At 40.2% G+C, this 22,084-nt stretch overlaps 1 long non-coding RNA gene across 2 annotated transcripts in view; it reads left to right on the forward strand.

Annotated features, from left to right (window-relative positions):
• LOC104153289 (uncharacterized) overlaps positions 1–22,084 on the forward strand; it is a 46,132-nt gene that overhangs the window by 17,972 nt on the left and 6,076 nt on the right. For both annotated transcript variants that reach the window (XR_696211.2, XR_696212.2), the window contains 2 exons: positions 937–1,077; positions 19,102–19,220. This is a non-coding gene — a long non-coding RNA (uncharacterized lncRNA). The remainder of the gene's footprint in view (positions 1–936; positions 1,078–19,101; positions 19,221–22,084) is intronic.

Raw genomic sequence — 22,084 nt, forward strand, 5'->3', positions numbered from 1 at the left:
TTTAGAGAGAATCTGGAAGATCAGGGCATGAACAAGATCATTTAGCTCTCCTCTGAAACCAGAGCTGTGAAAGTAGAAAATACACCACAGATTAGCATTTCTGTAAAAATTTTAATTTGTTACAAAAGTATCGAAAGTGTCAAAGTTGACCAACTCAGCAGGAGAGTTGATAGTATCATAACCTTCCAGTGTAAAATGAAAGTTGTAAATGCACTTGAAAACACATTTTAATTAGGTGTGACATCTTCCATCTCTTCCTTTTCAGGCTGGCTTATGCCCATATGTGTTGGCAATCCAATTGTGTAAATCACATCACATGAACTAGATTACTTCAGTACTCTGAAACCCAAAACTATTGAAATATCCAAAAAATAATCATTCTGGCAGCCAAGAGCAAACTGTCTCTTTTCCAAGGCAGAAATGCACTGCACCTGCATTACCCAAGATCTGTTTTTCTTCACCCAGATAATTCTTCCCTGTGAGGGCTGCAAATGTTATCACAGCACATATCAAAGCAGAGCGTGACAGGTGCCCCTCAGACCATTTTTCCATTCGAGCGTGCCCCAGCATCTCTAGTGAAGCAGCACCTCCTGTGCCAAGCTGGCTACCAGCCCACTTCGTTGAGCTGTTACATCAGTCTGGCTCCTGTACATCCCCAGGCAAAACGGTCCAAGCCTGAATATTCTGCCAGGCCTATTTACACACTAAAGAGAACAGCTCTTGTATCAGCGTCATCGTACAACCGTGGAATCCTTTGGGTACACTGAAACAAAATTGCTGCTAGAAGGAGGCTGTGGTAGCCTCAGCACCACCAGCAACACACTCAGGTCAAAAAACATACGAGAATAGCTTGATTTTTTTTTTCTTTCAACTTTTAATTACAGATATATTGGCTTCCCCTGCTTTCCTTTTTTGTCTGCTTGCTGTTTCTCACAGAGTTTTGGCAGGGAGCAGGAGAAGGCTTAACTCCCAGGAGCAGAGGAGAAGCAGCAGTCTGGAAGCTAGGCAGGAAAGTGAAAAAGGAGGCCTGGGGATGACAGCAAGCCTCTCCGGCAGAGGACTCCGCTACTTACTGCGGTAAGATGTTTTGCTGGGTAAGATAGTGCCCTGTCAGAGTGTTTTAACAGTAGACAGCTTTTACATTCAGTCCTGGCCTTTACCTGCGTGCACAAATTTGACCAAGAAACTTGGCTCAAGCTTGGAATCCCCTTAAAGTATTAAGGAATTCAGACTTGGGGTTTTGGAAATGGCTAAGTGGAAGATCTAGATCCAGCTATGAATTCCTGAACCCCCTAACCCTGGGCTGTCTTTGGATGCAACAACATAGTTTCAGCTCAAGTAAAATAGAGAGTAATTATGGACACTCTGCTCTTAGACACATTGGAGTAAGATCCTATCAATGTGAACAAAGAACCCTGCTCTTCCATTTCAATATTCAGGATAGAATAGGATTATTTATTATCTTCTTTATTACAGACTGTCTTCAAAAGTTTTTCAAAATATCAAGAGTGTATATGCGCTTTGGAGAAAGTCTTCCAGGAATGAATTTTTCGGAACATAGCTAAATGATGTGAGATGTCTTTACAGAGGCCAAGAGGCATTTCTTTTTTGTTCCTGTGAAAGTGCAGTAGTAGAAATTTCCCTGTCAAGCTAGATGACCTCTCAGTAAACTAAGAAAGCAATATAAGCAAGGGAACTAAAGTCTTGCAGACATCTGAAATCTCCGAAGAAAACCAAAGAAAAGTCTTTATTTTATTTAAAAAACCCCACTTTTTGGCTGAGAAATGTCTAAAGTATGTATGTATGTAAAGCATCTGTATAAACTGAAGTGATTGAATTCTGTACATTTGAGACTGCTTTTGCTGAACACTGTAAAACTTGTGAGAAGTTCTGTAGAAGTTTATTTCTGCTTGAAAGCACCACAAGATGGCACTTTATGCAGAGAATATCTAATATTTAAATGAACAAAAGAATCTTCATTTGATGAAGAACTGTTATTGAACGTATGATGGATTTGAATGAAAAATGCAGCGGGGGCCACATAATAAAATGGGAAGCATAATATAACCTTTGGTATTTATAAATATGCAATCCGTGATCCTGAATATGTTCATATACTTGTTCAGATTTGCGGCTAATCCTGCAAGTTATTTTTACATTAATCAGCAAATAAGTAAGTATACTGTAAATATATAATGAAACATACTTGCAAACAATTCCTACAACAGAGTTTTAAGTCAATTTTTGCCCCTACTTAGCAGATTCAGGCATAATCTACTGATCCTCCACAAACTGTACTGTCAAAGATAGCTGCAAAATAGAAATATGTCCGAGTGACTTTAAACAGCAATTCAAAGTTATACTTTGGTGACTAATTAAAGATGTAAATATAAAATTATGCAAATTCAGGAGATATTTTATATCTTATTTGGAAGGAAATAGAGGTGAGAACTAACGTTTTTCCTTACGCTGTAATTTTTTCTATTTCTAAACAATGTGTTAGTATGTGTCTGTATACACACACACACATGCAGGCACGCACATATATATCCACCCAGCCACCCACCCCTCATATTTCACATACACACAGCTATAGGTATTAGTATGTACATAAGCACACTTATTCTTGAAGGGCATTTCTTTTTTCCTGTTTTATCTCTGAATGACCATTAGCGTTATTCCTGAATGAAGTTCTATTTTAAAGAAATGTTGGGTTTTAAAGTGTTGGAAAGAAGCAGAAGTAAACCAATCACCTACCCTGGCAGAAAAGTCTTATCTACAGAATTAAATTTGGTAGGTGGCTCCTTAAAGCATTCCTCATTAGGCTGTGTAATCTCAACACATAACAATGTCTAATCTCAAAGAAAATCACTTGATTTCGTGTTTTGTTGTTGAAAATACAGTCTTTCAGCTCTTAGTAATACAGTGAGTGCAGAATGTCCAGAGTATGTTCTCCTTCACTTAACGTAAATGCATTGGCTGTCCTCCCCACCTCTGCACACTGAGAAACTCTCTCGGTCTCTCTGCGACAGGACAGAGGGGATTTTGATGACAGGGAGCCAAGAGAAAGCAATGGCCAACAGCTCAACAGGCCAAAACTGCACAGCTTTCGTTTGGATGACAATCTCTGCTGGTGTGGAAGGAAGTGGATCTGTGACTCCTGAGGGATACTGGCAACGGGGTGCTGAGCCCTCTGACTCTACTCCAGCAAAATAACCTTTAACAACGGGCTTATCTTTAAGCTCCTAAGCTAGAGGATTGGGTTATCAAAGGAAATTTCATTATACACTACCTTGATTTTAAATACTGCTCGAGCAGGAATAGATGAGAATAAAGAGTAGCCTGTACCAACTGATTTTCAACCCAAAAGGAGATTTTTCAAGAAATATAGTTATCAATAGACTGGTTCAGTATTTTTGGTTTGGGTTTTTTTTTGGTTTGCTTATTTTTGTCTCTAGAGGTCCCTGTGTCTTCTCACAAGTATGACTAGGATAGCTGGTTTCCTGTTGGCACCGGTGTCTTTTCCTACCTTGAAAGCTTTTTAATTTGTTATTGATGGAGCAGAAGTTGACATGGTTTTTCAGATGTTTACCGGTTGTGGTTATCAGCGTGGCTGGTGCCAGGAATGATGGCAATAGATCTGTCTCCAGAGAAAGAACTATTTATTCATGTAGCCTTCCTCTTTTTACTGTGTGGTTCCACAGAAGTAAAACAAATGGTTTACAGTGGCACATCTTAAATAATTGGCATCTGGAGATCTGCCACACAAGACAGTGAATTACAGTTGAGTGCCTCAGAGCAAACTATTTGATGGACCATTTTAGCCAATATTGCCAGGTCATTGAATTAGTGTAGAGTAGAGATGTGACTAACACCGCCTGTTGTTCTTTCCATTTCCAACTGCAGACTTCAAGCTCAAAGTGCTTTAGAACAATACCATCTATGAAATTTGTTATTTTAAATTTAGACGCTAGAGAACATCCTTTACCTAATTATAAAAGGTTTGAAAAATTTAAAATTTGAAGCTGAAATTGCTTGCTTCAAATGGTTTGAGTATCTCAGTTCTTAGCACATCCACTTGCTATGAGATACTGTTATAAAAGACTGATCCAATTGCTTCATAGAACATTTTACTGGTAAATTATCCCCTCTTATCGTATGAGTTGAATAGAGCAATAACAGTTCAATTGGAAGCGGGTTTTCTGAAATTGGTTATTAAACTACATTGCTACTTTCTTTAGTATAATAGTCTTTTTTTTCCCCTATATCCTGCAATTGTACCCATCTATAAAACTATACACATAAATAGATACTATTATATGTTTTTAAAGAAATTGCGTTTTTTAAATCAAAATATCAAATACAATATTTAATTGTTGGTCATTTGCCAAACAGTTGGAACCACACAGCTGCCAATTCTTCCTTATGATTAACAGAAGTCTTATTTGCAAGTGCGTAATTTATGGTTTCCGATAATGTGATAAAATAATATATTATTTTGTTTGTGTCGAGCACAATAGGCAAAAAGTAGGTCTTATACCTGAATGATTAATAGACACAAAAGAAAACAAGGAAGTGGATAATGGCAAGAGCCACTACATTGCAAAATAAAATGTGGAAAGAAAGTATTTACTATAAACCTCTCAGTTCCTCTCAGTCACATTGACCCTCTCCTAAACTTCTAAATTATGCCAGACTGTAAAAACTGATTGCTTCACTTTCTAGGTAAGCCAGTCAGTGATATGTAGGTTCACTAAACACAATGCCTCTATAATGGTCATTAATCTTTGTGGAAAAAATACTCTATGTGCTCTGGAATGCACTGCATCCATTCTCTTCTGAAACCTCATCTTCGTTCCTAGTAATTACCATCTGTTTCTAATTTCTGACATTCTGTGTCAGTGGCAAAGACTATTCAAGCTTCTGTACATAATATGAGCTAAGATAGTTTATTATATTTTTACATAGCAAGGCCATATTTTTAAAAGCAATAAATATCATTTAGCTTGTAAAGCAGACTATAATGTACTTTTGCTGATGCCAGTTTAAACAAAAGTAGGAATCGGAGACCATTTACAGATCTTGTTGTGAACAGTCCATACATTCTGCTTGTGTGTGTGCCAAGATCGCAAAAAGTTCCTATAGAACTGAACGTTGTTGTAAGAACAAAACAAAATCCCTGTATCAACACATTTTTCCAGCATATGCAATTAGTTACTGTAAATAGCATCATTGAATAAAGGAGTCAAATTTTATTTCACTCCTGCAAGAAAAGGTTAGACACACATTGAGAAAACTCCAAGATTTGCACTTTCAGATCTTTGGTCTTTGAACCAAATTGGACACTCCTGGAAACTCTATTTTAACATAAATCAGATGGCTAAAAGATCTTACTGCAGCAGTTTCAAGATAGAGGCTTCTTTCTTCCCTGGCTTTAATTTAAACTCTTTCAAAGCTTGTAAGCTCACAAAGATTTTTTGAAAGGATAGAACAGCTTGACCACCAGGTGGCTTTTATCTCGGGATTCTTTGCCCTGCTTATTAAAGGTTTACCCGAGTTGTTTATTTTAATCCCAAAAGTTAATGAAAATCTACATAATGCGACCTTCTCTTAATCTACTTGCCATCAACTTGAAAGGAAGGAGCTCTGTGCTCACTGACTTATTGGGTCGAGCTCTGAGGGTAGGGAAGACATAAACCCCCCCAAACAGCTGTTTGATTTACTGTAGGTTCCATGAGAGATTAGAACCGTAAAATGAAATGTTTCAAGAATATGAAGGCAGTAGTTTCTGGGGAGGAGGCTGAAGGATTTTCTCTCTTGAAGACAGTTAACCAGTACTTCCAAAAAAAAGCGCTTCCTCTAGGCAACAAGCCAAGAACCGTTGTCATTCTGGCACGTCAGATAATTTTGGAGCCTGACCTAAAACCCACTGAAATGAATGGAAACAAGTCAATGCTGAATTTCCTAGTTGGTTCAGTTAAGCCTGTCCGGTTCAGGTGTCCCACGACTTCTACGCACTCTGCTTCACAAGAAGAAAAAAAAAAGGAAAAAAAGAAAAAAAAGAAAAGACAGGACAACGTCAGCAGCAGCTTCAGTTGACAAGATTATACATGTTCTTACACCAAATGCCATAGCTGCACCCTTTTCATATGCTAAAGGATCCTTGGCTCTGCCTTGAATGCATCCCATGGCATCTCATGGGAGGCCATCTCTGCCTCCCATGAAGGAAAGAGCTCCAGGGCCTTCTGCAGGATCCTCTCCTCTGGCAGCACTTTCCAACCTTCAGGAGCTCTGAAATATGGATGTTTGGAGCAGGGTAACAATGAGTAGGATGGATAATATGCATGAGTTTGGAAATAACAGGTATTTGCCAGCCCACATATTTCACTTATTTGTCTCAGCTTGACTATGAGAATATTTTCTTAACCGGATGCCAAAGCATCAACTTGTCCTGGCAATTCTTCATATCAGGTTCCGTATAATATATCTTTGGAGAAATACGACTGTAGATAAAAAGTTGTTTGCTTTGTCCTTTTAATTGCTGACTACGAATACATCAGGAGAATAAACATCATGGAAGCGGAAGGGCTGTCTAAGTTAAAGAACAATGTTGGCACAGGAACTATCGTGCATAAACCAGCCAGGAACTTAATCTGGAAATCATAATAATTCAAATAATCAAATCAATGCTATTCTGAAATTACTTTCCTGGGGCTGTAGTATGGACTAGAAATCTAACCAATTTTAAGATAAATTTATGAACAGGATGAGATAAAGTGGTTTCTGAAGTAGAAGGAGGCTTGAATCAATGACACAAGAAGTACTTTCCACTGCCGGATCATAAGTTCATAAATTAACCTATTGCTGCTCTAGTTCTCTCCTTCAAGTTGTAGCACTGAACAAGCAATTATGTTCATGTCACTATAGTCTTCCCTCTTATCCAATATACTATGAGATTGAGTTATCCTAGATAATGGAAATGGAACATGTTGGCCAGGCCGGATTAAGGCTGAATCTGTCAGATACTTCTGCACTGAGCTTCCTACATCCATGTTCTGAACTAAAAAATTACACGTTGAGTTGGGAAAATAGTTTGCAAAGATGTGGACCCATGGTCTGAGTTAGCAAGCTGCCTTGGTCAGGATTGCTGGGGAAGGCGATGCAGAGATGCAGATAACTCGGCAGGACTCAGCTCCTGCCTGACTGAGCTTGTCAGCTCTGGCTTAATGCCAGCCATCCCAGACCCAACTAACTCAACAAACAACACAGGTGTGTGTGTTTCCCTCTTTATGCTCTACATTGTGGGAGCAGTTTTTAGCCTGGCAGCACAGCTGGACCTGACCTAGCTCTGCACAGCTCTTACGCAGTAATAAACCCTCTCGAAACACAGATTGTTTCAACAAGCGAGCACAGACCTCAGTGTGGTCCTTCAGGTGCTAGCAGATATCTGGGCCCTTTGCGGGCTTCCTTGGTGTGGATAATGCTGGGAATAGATTGTCTCACTGCCTACAGATAATTAGGTGACAGTTATGATTGTTACATACTGGCAGAACAGGAGACATTCAGGTAGTATACACTACACAATACACAAAATTTTAAAGCAGAAAGACTTTCAATACCCAATAAACACCTTAATTTTGCCTTTACTGGTTCTGACAATGTCAGAGCCTTTCCTTGCATGTTCCAAAACTCCATTTTATTTTGTCTCCTCTCCACTCTTAGGCATCTTGCCTTATTCAGTACATGGGGTGGATGGACAGATGCAAGGACAGGGGATGTATAACCATCATGCACAGTGAGCTTAACTCTTCCAATATTTTTGTTGATAATCTCTCCTGGAAAAATGCAAAATGAGATTTTTTTTGGTAAAGCTTATTTTCTCTACTTCCTTCTAATAGCAAGACTGACTTCCTGGCAAATTTGAAGTTCTTGTGGAAAGGCTGGGGGTCCCATTGATTTTTATTTTATTTATGTAAAGCAGTATTTTTCTCTAACTGTTTTTCAGCAGCAGCTGAACTATTTTGCTTAAAATTTTCTAAAACTATTCAGCTGAAGGAACACACCTGGCACAGAAAATTTCACATGAACGGTTTATATTTTCAATAGTATAAATCTTTAAATGTCAGAACATGGAACGTCCCAGACAATCTAACTGGCAGTCCTCTGAGACCCTTCATCCACTAGCTGCTAGCTCAGTTTACTTCCAGTTAGTGCTGATCAAAACTTAGCATTTCTTTCTCTTGGAAACACTTTTACTATTTTTAAAGGTCTTGTCTATAAAGCAGGATGAAAACTGATTTTTAAAAATATTTCCCCAAAAGGAAACCATGTTTTCCATAGCCACTTCCTTTTCATGGACTAAGGTGCCTGAAAGCCTTGGTAGTCCTGGCCCTAGGAACAGAAGAGAGGTGCTGGAAGCCTAGGAATCCTCAGCCTCTTCATATGGCAGAATTGCTTATGAAATGTGAATCCCGAAATTCAAAGTTCCTGAATATGATCTGCTGAAAGAAGTTTTACTGCTAGAATGTCTTACTGGCGCTATTTTTACTGGCAAATTGAGGCACAGGACTGAACTGTCCAAAACTGCAGGTGACTGGAGATTATCTATCCAGTTGAGACCTGCAAAGTTGGCTATTCGAGAGATTCAAACTGAAGAGCAGGTCAGTAATACTGCTGCCTGAGAAAGCAGGTGCTTAAATACCTGGAAACACTGGTTAGCTGGAAACACTAGGCAAAGACTCTATCTTGACACACTCTCCTCTAAAGCTATGCATCCCTATTCTCTTTAATCAAAACCATTCTCCTTGTGAGTTCAGGTGTCTGATGGAGCAGGACTTCTTCTTCTGAAAACCCAGCTGCTGAAAGCAGAACCCAGCATTGGCACATAGCCTACCGGTTAAGACCTTCACTCACAGGTTGCAGACCTAATTTCTCTATCAGTCTAAGAGATTCAGACTCAGAGCTCTTACTTCCTAGAAGAGTATCTCTAGGCTATACTCCAAATTGCAGAGCAGCAGAGCAGGGGCAGCTCCACTTTGCCTACTGATTCAGTCCCCTGTACAGTGCAAGGATGCAAGGCTCAGGAAGCTACATTGTGCTCGGTAACGTTGAGGCCACTCTACTGAGGCAGCCACACTGAGGCAGTGTGTCCTGCTTTGCAGGAGCTCTTCTGTTTTCTGTCCAATGATTATCTGACACAGAAGGTGTCCACAGTGTGGTAATGGGGAAGGGGGCTGTCCCGTGCAATAGGAGCAGAAGGAGAATGGTGGCACCTCCACATCACTACTGTCCAGGGTGCTCAGGGAGGTCATGTCATCTGATGCAGTCACTTCTTGCTGGGGCAGGTCACGAGCCCATGACTGTGGTCTCCAAGGCTAGCTAATGCCTGATATGATGTAATGGGCTGAGGCTATTCTCATACGTGTAAGCTTCAGCTGAACCAAACTCCAGAAGCACTGCAATAGGACAAGATATGTAGCAAAGATGTCTTCATTCTTTTATCTGGTTAGAATGTGAGTGCTGCATTTCTAAATTGAAATGATTAAATCAAAGGAGTAATCAGGTCAGACTTCTGTGTTAGCTAAATCATAGGCTGGTGAAGCTAAAGGTCCCTAAATAAACCTGAGGTATTTTTATACATTTCCACAAGCCAGAATTTTGACATGTGTGCCTAACTGGCTTCATTTTTTGGTAGCTCATGAAAAATGATATGTAGATGGTTAACAGTCAGTGCCAGAATCAACATTCTTTCTTTTCCTAGAAGCTGAAGATTTAAAGATTTTCCCATCAAAAGGATTTATAAAAGGATTTATGGATCCTGCAAAAGTTGGCTTCACCTATATTATTCCTCTGACTTTTGGAAATTTTATTTCTAAAAAATTGTTTTAGTATAAAAATAGTGAGCACTTCTTCATGAAGTCCACGAGACCACATTGTAAGCCTGCTCTTTGTCTTTTCCTTTTATTTAGCACTTTTGCAGACATGTTTATAATACTTATCACTGGAAAAACTTCTACTTGACACAAACTACATATAACAGTAATTAATAATTTTTTGGTCAGTAAATGAAACCTAATTGCACTAAATCCATGTTCTAGAAACTGTTATTCAGATTAGTTTCCTCTCTCTAGAAGCTGTTTCTGATTTCCTTCGCCTGAACAACAACGACCTGGAGAGCATGACACTTGATTTATTCTTGTGCAAATGATATCAGAATTCATTCCAATGTGTGGATGTATTTATTTGTAAAAGGTTTACATTTTCTTATCTCTTTGAATCATTTCAGGGGAAACAAACACTGTAAAAGTCTGATGAATAGCGCCAGCAAAAAAACTGTGAGTTCACAGTAGTGCTGCTTTTACATGCAGAGATTAACTTTGGCAGAAGGCTATCATAGTTAATATCAGTAATAAAAAGATAAGAGTTCAAGACAGAAGAGGAAAAAAAACAAGTTAAAGAATACTCATCCAACCAAGATGTTGTCAAATCAGCTGGCCCTGCTGTATTTCACCTGAGGCCACGTAGAAAACTGACTGAACCAGTCTCCAAGCTATCAGCAGTTGTCTTTGAGAACCCACAAGAGAATGATGAAGTTTCAGGAGCATGGAAAATGGCAAATATAGACCCTGTTCTTAGAAAGGGGAAAAAGAAGGAGTCAGGGACTTGCAGAGGAACCAACTTAACTTCAGTTCCTAGAACAATAATCAGATAAACTATTTGTAAGCACTTGGAAGATACCTGGGAGGTGAGTAAGAGCCAGCATAGATTTGTTGAGTAAACGTCTCCAAACTAGCCTCACTTCTACTTATGATAAAGTAGGTGGCCTTGTGGACAGAAGAGAATCAATGGATGTCAGACATCTCCTGACTTTAGTCAGAATTTTGACACTGCCTCACATAACGTTTGCAATTTTAAGAAATATGGTCTTAGTAAACTATTGTAAGATTAGTGCAAGACTAAAGGAATACGGCAAGTAGGGATGGGTTGGAGACATAGCCCAAGAAATAAAGACAAACATACCTAGGCATCTAGAATAATCTGTGTAAACAAGCTTAGGTAGCAATCGTTCAGGAAAAGCTCAGAGCATAGTACATCACAAACTCTGCATAAAGCAACAATGTCATGTGTCTGGGGAAAAAGGCACATATCATTGAGATGTGTATAAACAAAAACTATAAGGTAAGTCTACTCAAAATGGTAAGACTACAGAAGGAGCATGATGTTATCTTTCTGAGATCTTTATTCAAGGGATATATAGACCAGTTGGAAAAAGCACAGAGAAGAGAAAAGAATGATCAGGGCTGGAAAGCATGATCTATGGAGAAAAAAAAAAGGCCAAAGGAATTTAGAGTGTTTAGACTGGAGAAGGGGTGGCTGGAGGGGGTGATAACACTGTTTTAATATGTAAAAGGCAATACATGGAATAAACCATTCAGTCTTAATTTGTAGGAGCTGTATATTAGACAGAAGTCACACGGTCCTGTCAGTAAGCAGAGCGAGGCCAGGAACAGACTGTCTCTGGATATTTTGGAATCTCTGCCACCGGCTGTTTTGCAAACCAGTGTTAGACAATAATCCGCCAAGAATTGTTTGGATATAGTCAGCCTTCTTGTGGAGAAACTTTAGGTAATTCCATGAGGTTTCTTCCACCTTGTTTTCTATGGGGCTATGATAAATATAAACTACTAATAAAATATTGCGGTTCGGCCCTTTCTTTTTTCTATGCAGATAGTTCTTCTGAAATAGAAGATTTTCATAGTATCTTGTTTCTAAAGAGACCACTTTTCAGGCAAGGAAAAATGGGCTGTGGAAAACAGCTAAAATGTCCTCAGTACCTGCTATGTTAAATTTGCAGTGAAAACAAAACGTTCCCAAACTAAAGAGTAGAGCACGTAGTTTGGTTAGTCCATTTGGATGTGCTTTTCAATAAGAAGTCAAATACCACACACTTAGTAGTAGCTTCTTATAAACTTCTGAGTATTTATTAACCATCAGCAACAACTGGGCTGTGTTGTTGAGGTAATCTCCTGCAGCAAGAATTTGCCCCAAGGTCAAAAACCACCCTAAATAATGAGAAGCAATAGTGATGGGAAGCATCTGGCTCAATTTTCAGTCAACTTTTTAAGTACATTTTTATAGTTACCTCAATATGCAACACAAATGTTAATGTTATTACATCTTCTATCATAGTAGAGTTTTATTGAAGTCAACATGACAGATCTATGCAACTACAGAAAACAGCCAAAGCAGAGGGTCAGTGCCCAGGCAGCAGACAATGGGCCAGGAGTCGTGGCCTGCAAAGTGGCCAAGCAGCCCAAGCCTCAGTCCCAGGGCAGCGCCCAGAGGAAACAGTGAGCGGCAGCAGCAGGAGACAGAAGCCCCATCTGCCAACCTGACTGGCTGCTGAGGAAGGTTTGCTGCTTGCCTAGGGCTCGGATCTGGGATGCTGTGGAAAGGCAGCTGAGGCTTTGCTGGTCCTTGAACTATTACCCACTGTTGCTCTTCGATACGGGCACCAGTGATATCAGGGGAGACCTGGAACACACCAAGTGTGACTACATGGCTCTGGGGGTGAAGACCAATGGCATGGAGGCTTAGGTGGTTTTCTCCTCAATCCTACTGGTGAGAAGAGGGGGGGGTTGAGGAGGAGCAGACAGATCCTGCAGGTCAAAAACTGGTCGCACAGCTAGTGTTGGCAACAGGGATTTGGTTTCTATGACCAGGGGTCCCTCTTTGAAGGTCAAGGACTGCTTGAAAAAGATGGAATCCACCTGACTAAGCAGGGAAAGATCTTTACCAACAGGCAGGAATAGTAGGTAAGGAGAGCTGTAAACCAGGAATGATAGGGGAGGGAGAGGATAACCAACAGTGAAGTGAGGAAGTGGTGGACCAGGTTGGCAAGCAAAGGGTGTGGGGTGATGGGAACAGGAGAGACAACAACACAAGACTGAAGTAGGGTCACGTCAAACGTATGCCCATAAATGAGGAAAGACCTACAAAGAGTATTATGGGGAAAGTTCTCTTACCTCTTCTGGGAAATCAGCATGCTGGGCTGCCTCTCTGAAGTGCCTGTATGCTGATGGGCATGGAAACAGAATGAGAAACAGGAGGAATTAGAAGTCTGTGTGCAGTTGCAGGGCTATGACCTCATTGGGATCAAGTAGACATGGTGGGATAGTTTCCACAACTACTGTACTACAATGGATGTATACAGGTCCTTTAGGAAGGACAGAACAGGGCAGCAAGGAGAGGGACTTACCCTTTATGTGAGAGAGCAGCAGGGATGCCTGGAGCTCTGCCTGGGGACTGGTGATGAACCAGTTGAGAACTTATGGGTGAGGATTAGAGGGCAGACCAATGTGAGCGATGTGGTGATGGATCTGTGCTGCAGACCATCAGGAAGAAGTAGATGAGGCCTTCATCAGAAAACTGGAAAAATCTTTATGTTCTCAAGCTCTGGTATTTAGAGGGGGGACTTTAATCACCCCGATATCTGCTGGAAGAACAACATAGCAGAGCACAAGCAGTCCAGGAGGTTTCTGGAGTGTATTGATGACAGTTTCCAAACAGAGGTGATCAACAGCTATCAAGGGGACATGCTCTGCTGTACCTGATATTTCCAAACAAGGAAGAACAGGTTGGGGATGTGAAGGTTGGGACAGCTTTGTCTGCAGTAGACATGAAATGGAGGAGTTCAGGATCCTGAGGGGAGTGAACGAGGCAAAAAGCAGGATTAGCGTCCTCATTTTCAGGAGAGCAAACTTCAGCCTGTTCAAGCACCTGCTTGGAAGACTCCCATGGGATACTGTCCTGGAGAGAAGAGGGGTCCGGGAGAGCTGGTTGATATTCAAGGGTCACCTCTTCCAAGCTCAAGAACAGTCCATCTCCATGCACAGGAAGTCAAGGAAAGGTGGTAGAAGACCTGCAGTGATGAACAGGGAGCTCCTTAAGGAACTCAGACGTAAAAAAGAAGCCTGCAGACAAGATAAGTGCACAGTGAGGAGGACTGAAAACTGGCCAAACACTGGGCTCCAAGGTTGTGATTAGTGGCACAAGGTCTCACCCGAGGCCGTTCACTAGCAAAGTACCCTAGGGGTTGATACTGGGGCAGTCCTCTTCAATGTCCTCATTAATGACCTAGACAATGGAACAGAGAGCACCCTCAGCAAGCCTGTAGAATATGCAAAACCATGAAGAGTAATTGATACACCGGGTGGTTTTGCTGCCATTCAGAGGGACCTTGACAGGTTGGAGAAACAGGGAGAGAAAGGAACCTCATGAAGTTCAACAAAAGTAAATGCCAAATTCTGCACTTGTGGAAGAATAACCCCATGCACCAGTAGAGGCTGGGGGCTAACAAGCTGGAAAACAGCTTTGCAGAGAAGGATCTGGTGGTCCTGGTGACCAGTAAGTTGACCATAAAATAGCAATGTGCTATTACAGCAGAGAAGGCCTACAGCATCCTGGGCTGCGTTAGGCAGACCGTTGCCAGTAGGGTGAGGGAGGTGATCCTTCCCCTCTACTCAGCACTGGTGAGGCCACATCTGCAGTGCAGGGTCCAGTCCAGGGCTCCCCAGTAAAAGAGAGACACGGACATACTGAATCGAGTCCAGCAAAGCGCCATAAAGATAACTAAGGGACTCGGGTGTCTGACATAGGAGGAGAGGCTGAGAGATCTGAGACTGCTTCGCCTGGAGAAGAGAAGGTTTGGGTGGATCTTACCAATGTGTAATCTTACACAAAGCGTACCTGATTGATAAAGAAGGCGGAGCCAGACTCTTCTGTGTAGTATCAAGGGAGAGGACAAGACGCAACGGGCACTAATCAAAATATGCAAAATTTCACTTAGAAATAGCAAAAACCTTCATTGTGAGGGTGCTCAAATACTGGAACAACTTGTCCAGGGAGGCTGTGCAGTCTCCGTCCTTGGAGATGTTCAAAACCAGAGTGAACACAGTCCAGAGCAACCTGCTTTATGTGACCCTGCTCTGAGCAGGGGGGTTGGACCGGATGATCTCCTGGTCTCAACTATTCTGTGATTCTATCTCTTAGGAGAAGGATTCATCAGCCTCGAGTTCCAAGGTCATTGACACCAGCTTTCTCATTTTGGTATGAACGTATTAAGAATTGTGCAAAAAGAAATTTTAATTTTGTACTTTACAAAATCAACCTTTTAAATTGGCCCGTGCTTTTTTTTTTTTGCTCTTAAAAATGAGGCACACACATAATAGCTCAAAGAGTTAATATTAGAACCTAATTTTAGAGCTCTCCAAAAAGTACATATAAGCTCTGACACAATAAATCAGCTCTAATGAGACTTGCTTCTGATCTCAAGAATTGGGTCAACTAATTTATGAATTTTTTGTTAAAAAGACCCAAACCCACAAAGTGTCACTTCACAATCAGGATGATTCTGAGCTTTAAGTGAATGTGTGTCAGAACATTCCATTCTGATGGCTCTGAGGAAATTTGTTATCTCCCAAATTCCTTTCTTTTGGGTATATAAGTAAAATCTCATTCCATAACTCAGCTACTCCATGGTACTCATATTCTGTAGGAAATGCTGTCTATTTTGTCATGCCACATGAAATTTTCCTTCCCTCTCTGTTTAAAAAGCTGCTATCCTGATCCAGAACACAGCAATCATTTAGAGATTTCCTATATTACTATTATTAAATCAGTTTTCAGCAACAACTAGTAAGTTATGTTTCTTTCAGAAGATTCCTTAAAAAGGTTTCTAAAGATGGTGTTATGGTCCATTGAGCAAAAGTATGAAACAATCTAAAAGCTAGAAGCTAAAGCCAGAACAATCAGACAAATGATAGCATGGTATTTTTGACTGGAGGGGGTTATTTAAAGCCAAAACAAGTTTCTTAGTGGCAGAAAAGGTTCCCTGTCTTGCATAGTTCTAAATAAATGACCGAGTGGCTTTCTGGGATAAGTTGTAGATATAATGAAGTAATCTTTAGGAGCATAAATTAGCAATTTAATGTGGTGGAGGACCTCTTTCTTATACACGTTTGCTTTGGGGCTCATACTTCTGGTATAATCTCAAGAATGAAGCGTTTTTCCTTCTGGTGAAGGACATGCACCAGAGTGCTAACCAGATCACCCCAATTGCAATGTGGACGCAAGATCTGGCATTAATTACATTACCAGAAAAGACAGTTGTGAACATATGGTCCAGGAACCATAACGGATCACAGCAAATCAAATCCTCTTTGTTCTCTCTTTGTGAGGTGCACTTAGTGGGTAAAATGTTATAGCCTGCTTGGTCATGGAACAGAGGTCACCTGGATTCTCTGTGTTGCGCTCTGTGATAGCCCTCACAGGCAGGTTTCCTGAAGGGGAAGGGGTATGGCATTTTCTTGTTTTCCTTTGACAGTTAATATCTTTATGATGATTCAGAATGTCATGCAAGTTTCATTCGTTTCCCATGCAGCCTTTTAGCAATTTCTGTACATCAGCAGTAATATATGGTGTATGTCATCAGTAAGGTGCTGTTCTATTACTTATTATATTCAATTTGGTAAATACGACTCACTGAGTCATCAGCAACAGCTCAGGATTTACAGTGCTTCTTATGACAGTAGATGTTTTTTTCTGAGCCATCACAGCAACATTATTTTCATCTCATGGGGGATTATAAAAAGCTTCCTCTAAGTTACCTCACTACTGTCCATTATTTGCAAAGCAGACTTTCTGAAGCCTTTCAAGCCCAACCTCTCTAGTAAGGGTCTATCCTATTATGGATTTAAAAGTTGTTATTTCCTTGCCTGAATTTCAGTCGTTCCTCCACAAGCAAAGTTAACAAAGCACTTTCCACAAATCTTTCTCATGTGGCATCAGCAAATGATTTAACACACTTGTTTGGAACAGATTATGCAGAATAGATGTTTTTGTGCACACTTCCTTTTGCTTCTCAGTGGTATTGTAGCATGTCACTTCTCTTAATCATCTTCAGTCTGTCTGGAATGACTCTTCAGACAATATAGTTACTGAAGATATCTGTGACTGGAATATGGAAAAGAGTATAACCTTTTCCAAGAATCTCGCTAATTTGGGTTTATTCTGAAGTAATGGTATTTTTGTTAGTCTCTGCTTTGTCATTTACTCAGAAGGATACACTTTTCAGTTAATTTGCACTGTGCTATTCACCAAATATGTTAGTTCCAGTCTTGCTATAATCATATTTTTCTTTTTTATTTTCTTGACATAGTTTGAACACTCTTTAATATGCTCCTCCTGAGGATCCAGAGCCATAGTACAAGTTGTGGCATCGTTTACATCTGCTAGCATATCTGTTATTTTCCTGTGGAACACTTCTGGTTCACTTGAGATACCACAGGAAATGTTAATACCCAATGTACTCACTGGCAGTAAAAAATATATGCCAAAATCCTCTCAGTGTTTCCAAAAGATGGAAGGCGAGATTCTGCCATCACCTGAACAAAAGTTAATGAGCTCAGTCACATAATGAAGCACAACATTCTCCCTAGGGAGTGGAAAAAGTTTATGGACTATGTGAGTCCCTGGCTGATGAATTCAGGCAGTAGCTTCCCCCTTGTCCCGTAAGAAGCATTATGATATATGAAATGTGACAAAGGCACATCAGTGCATCTGCACAAACACAGATATCCCCCAACAACAGCTGGATGAGTCTCACAAGAAGTTCGATGTAAGTTTGGATAGAAGAGCAATCAGGAAATGCAGAGGACCCTGCAGATATGTAATACATCTATTGAAGAAAATGTAGAAGTACTAGGTGAGGAATCTGCATGAGATGAAGTGTTCTAAAACCATACGTGGCATTGACAACAGCAAGACCTGCTATGTCATCAGCATATTTGAAAATCAGGCCACTTACCTTAGTATCTAAAGTCTGGACGTCTGTTATTTAAAATCTCGTCCCTACGCTGCAACGTGTACATTAATATTGTTTGTTCTCTTGCGGTTTCTAGTGTGTTCATTATTAAAACCAGATCTACATCTACTGAAAATGGTGTAAACTGAAGGACCACAGCTTTATTGAGTTATAGCAAATGAGAATATGACCAATAGAATTAAAGTAGAATAAAGCAGTACCACATTTTTCCCGTTCACATCCCTGACAGTACATAACTTTCCTTTCCTGGCTTTTTTTTTTTTTTAAACAGAATAGCTCTTGCCGTTCTCCTTCTAATTCACCAGTGTTATTTGTTAATTATGTTACGCTAAGGTTATGGCTTCACCGCTGACCTTATCAGTGACTGGCATCTTCGTTAATGCACGGGACAACCATACCTGTCCTCACCAGTGTTGTCCTCTCTCAGATGTACTGATATGATTTCTGGGGACATTTCCTATGCCAATATGCTGAACCATAGTGAGCTATGAAAGGAATTGGTCTGTTCTGGAAATACTGGGAAATGCTGGAGACCCTTAGCATTTGCTGAATTTAATGCATCCACATTAATGGGGACGTATTACCAGTCTTACCGAAACAGCAACACTCAGACTGATCTGAGGGATTCTTTGATTGATAAATTTGTTTGTGCCGCAGAAGCAAGGTTAGAAAGAGTACTAGTGAAAGAGCACAAGCTGTGAAGGCATAACCTAGAGGAAAGAAGCCTGTAAAAGGGTTGCAGATGATTAGACAAATTTTTTTATGCAAACTCGTGACAAACTGCATTCCAGCCTAGAAACCCCATGATGCCATTGCTTGAGCTGTCTTGAAACCCTCTGAGTTGCACTGGCCATACATATTCATAAGCGGTATATCTGGGAATTTCCTTTCCACTTTTGCCTACTACTGGGTTGTCACTTGGGTGGTAGTTTGTCATCCAGGCTGAATCTATCAAAAACGCATTACTGAAGGTGCTGATGGTGTTCTTTCCCTATTGTTTGAAGTTGCATTAAAGGTATATAGCTGGCTAGATGTGCACACATAGTACAAGACAAAAAAATCCCAAAAATGTAGTTTCTACAATCTGAAGCAATTATAAAATTATCTAGGGAAGGAGTAGATAAAATCTAGTCACTAATAATTAATTGACCATAATTCATTAACCACTGCATAGAATAATGTGTGCATAGTTGTTTTTCTCTGTCTCCTAAACACAGAAATCCAGGCAGCCACAAAATCAGCGAAATGCTTAGGAATGCTTCTGTTTGCATCACTCCAGGCTGCCTAATCCTGAAAGGACAATCTTGTACCTACCCATGAGGATCTGACCAAGAAGGTAAGCAAAGGAAATGATGGTTGGGAATGTTTTCAATGTGACAGCATTTTGGGAAAGAGCATGTCTGGAGAAACAGAATATCTTCAGAGAGGAATCCACTGCCGCCAACTTTGCTGCTGACTTGCTAGGTAATTTTAAGGAGGTCCTTTCAGTTATCTGTGATATATTTGTCGCAGCTGTATATAGGGATTAAAATGCCTCTCCAGAGTGCTTAAACATTGATGAAAGCTGTAACGATGGTTTTCACAGTACTTAAACAGGAAAGATTCATTGCATGCAAAGAAAGGTACCTCCAACTTTCAGTGATGCCATGCTCATCAAGGTGCCCATTCTAGACACTGCTTGTTCCACGCATTCATGAAAATTAAATACAGGATAGCTGAGTGTATTGACCCTGTGAAAATATCCATTTTTTTTCTTATGGTGTCATTTCTTGACATTTCTTTACCAACATAACATTATAAAAATATATTCAGACTCCTATATTTTTGTCTCAACAGTATGTGCCAGCTAGTGCTTAGATCAGTGTTTATAGCAACTTCTTCATTTCAAGTTATGATCGGGGCATGCTATTGCTCAAAAGACAGACACACACAACTTAACAGGTGAATATTTTTAATAATGTATAGTACATACCATGAGATGTAACACCAGGCAAATACTTTGTGGATATTAACTTGTAAGCAACAACACTTCACCCTCCAGAAATATGTTGGTGGTGTTTAAAAGTATTCCTCTTAATAGAAGGATACGTTATTTAAAAGTCACTCAAAAAATGTTGATTAATGTCACGGTGATGGCCTGCAAGTAATAACGTACTTCAGAATGAGGCTTATGGTCAGCAGAAGATTTATTCTAAGCACAAAGAGAAACTCTCACCCATTAATGTCAGCCAGCCCAGCTTGCAGACTACATCACCTGACAGGAGAGCAGCTGCAGAGTTTTCCTGTTTATGCACAGCTGCAGCCAGTCTTACTGGATAAGCTCTAAATCACAAAGGGTAGCGCTTCCCTGTTAAGTAGGTGCTAGCTGGTATTATTGTAGCCAGCTTGCTTTTTCAGTCCTAATGGTGTGCTACAGAAGTGACAGGATGCACTTCATGTATACATACCTACATACACAACAGTAACTGGGAAAATGAGTAGGTTTTCATTTAGACTAATGCAAGCAAGATAGACATTGAAGATGTCTCTGGGCAAATGAATGTAGGGGATTATAAAGCAGTCATTCACACTAAGAGAGAACTAAACTCAATGACCTAGCAAGTCCCATCCTGTTCAAGGTTACTGTGAGACAAGAATCAAGGCCAAAAATTTTACCAAATAGGTAAAATGAGTGTGCCTCTTAGAATAGTTCTGAAGATTCTCAAAATATTTCTCAAAACCAGCATTTCACAAATCTTTGTTCCATCATTAATTCCAAGTAAAATGAATATTCATGACATTTAAGTCTTGCCAATTACAGTTCATGCATGAAATCCTGTCCTATTTCTCTGTGACTTCAATAGGAATAACCGTGTAACTTGATGCTGTAACTTGATTTAAGGTATACCACAGAAAGTTGTCACAGAAAGAGTTTTCTGCATTAAAACTGTGTGTTTTATCTTCTACATTTCCCCATGTTAAGTAAAATATTTCTGCCAGTATTTTCTGAAGTACATAAAACTGATTAATAGAAAGAGTGGTTATTTTAAAAAATCCAGCTCAATTGGAAGATATCACTTCATATTATTTGGCTGACATTTCTGCAGCAAATAGTGACGTTTCTGTAATGGAGAAAATGTGTCAAATATGTGGAATCCCGTCAACAAAAATGATTTTACTAATCGTATCACGATCAGACAGTAATACTACATTTAAGCAAATTTTTCTCCAGTGCCCAGTCTCTTCGTCTCTAACATAAGACCTCTAGACCTAGAACTTCAGAATATTATACAAAAAGCAGTTAACACTAGAGGAAGAAAACTCAAACTGAAGGATATTTTTCAGATATACAAGGCCTTATATGGGATACTGTCACGGAGCAATGAAGCCCTTGATAAAGACACACAAAGAGGTGACACATCTAAATGTTCTAGTGTAGCAGCATATAGAGACGCCAGCTTGGGTGTTAGAAGTAGTAAAACTGCTTTAGATGGCACTGAGCAAGGGTTAATGCTGCTGAGCAGGCTGAGCACAGCACTACATGAACACAGCCTTGCTGCTTTGTTCTAGAGCTGCTAATTCACTGCTAGTTTAGAGACCACACATATTGCAGAGTAGCTGGGGTTGAGAGGCACCTCTGGAGATCATCTATTCCAACCCCCTGCCCAAGCAGGGTCACCTACAGCAGATTGCCCAGGGCTGCTTTCAGCCAGGTTTTGAATATTTCTGAGGATGGAGACTACAGCTTTGCTGGGCATCCTGCTCCAGTGTTTGATCACCTTCACAAAATAAAGGCTTTTCCTATTTCTAAGTGAAATTTTGCATATTTCAGTTAGTGCCCATTGCCTCTTGTCCTGTCACTGGATAACACTGAGAATAATCTGGCTCCACCTTTGTTACCCCTGGCCCCCATCTGGTGTTTATACACACTGGTAAGATCCCCTCTGAGCTTTCTCTTTAGGTTAAAAAGTCCCAGCTTTCTCAGCCTCTCCTTATGTATCAGATCTGTGACTGCACTGCATATCAAAGCATAGCCATGCCCAGAAGGGTTTTTTTAAAACTGTGTCTTACAAGCATGTCAATTTTGCAGCCATGTACCTCTTGACTGCTAGGATCCTTGTACAAGACTATTGTAATTTCATTTTTTTAATACATCAGCAGAACACTATATGAACAGAAAGTACAAGTTCAGGGCTCCTGTAACTAGCAAACCAATATCAG

This window comes from Struthio camelus, chromosome 3 (genome assembly GCF_040807025.1).
Source record: "Struthio camelus isolate bStrCam1 chromosome 3, bStrCam1.hap1, whole genome shotgun sequence".
Classification (NCBI taxonomy): domain Eukaryota; kingdom Metazoa; phylum Chordata; class Aves; order Struthioniformes; family Struthionidae; genus Struthio; species Struthio camelus.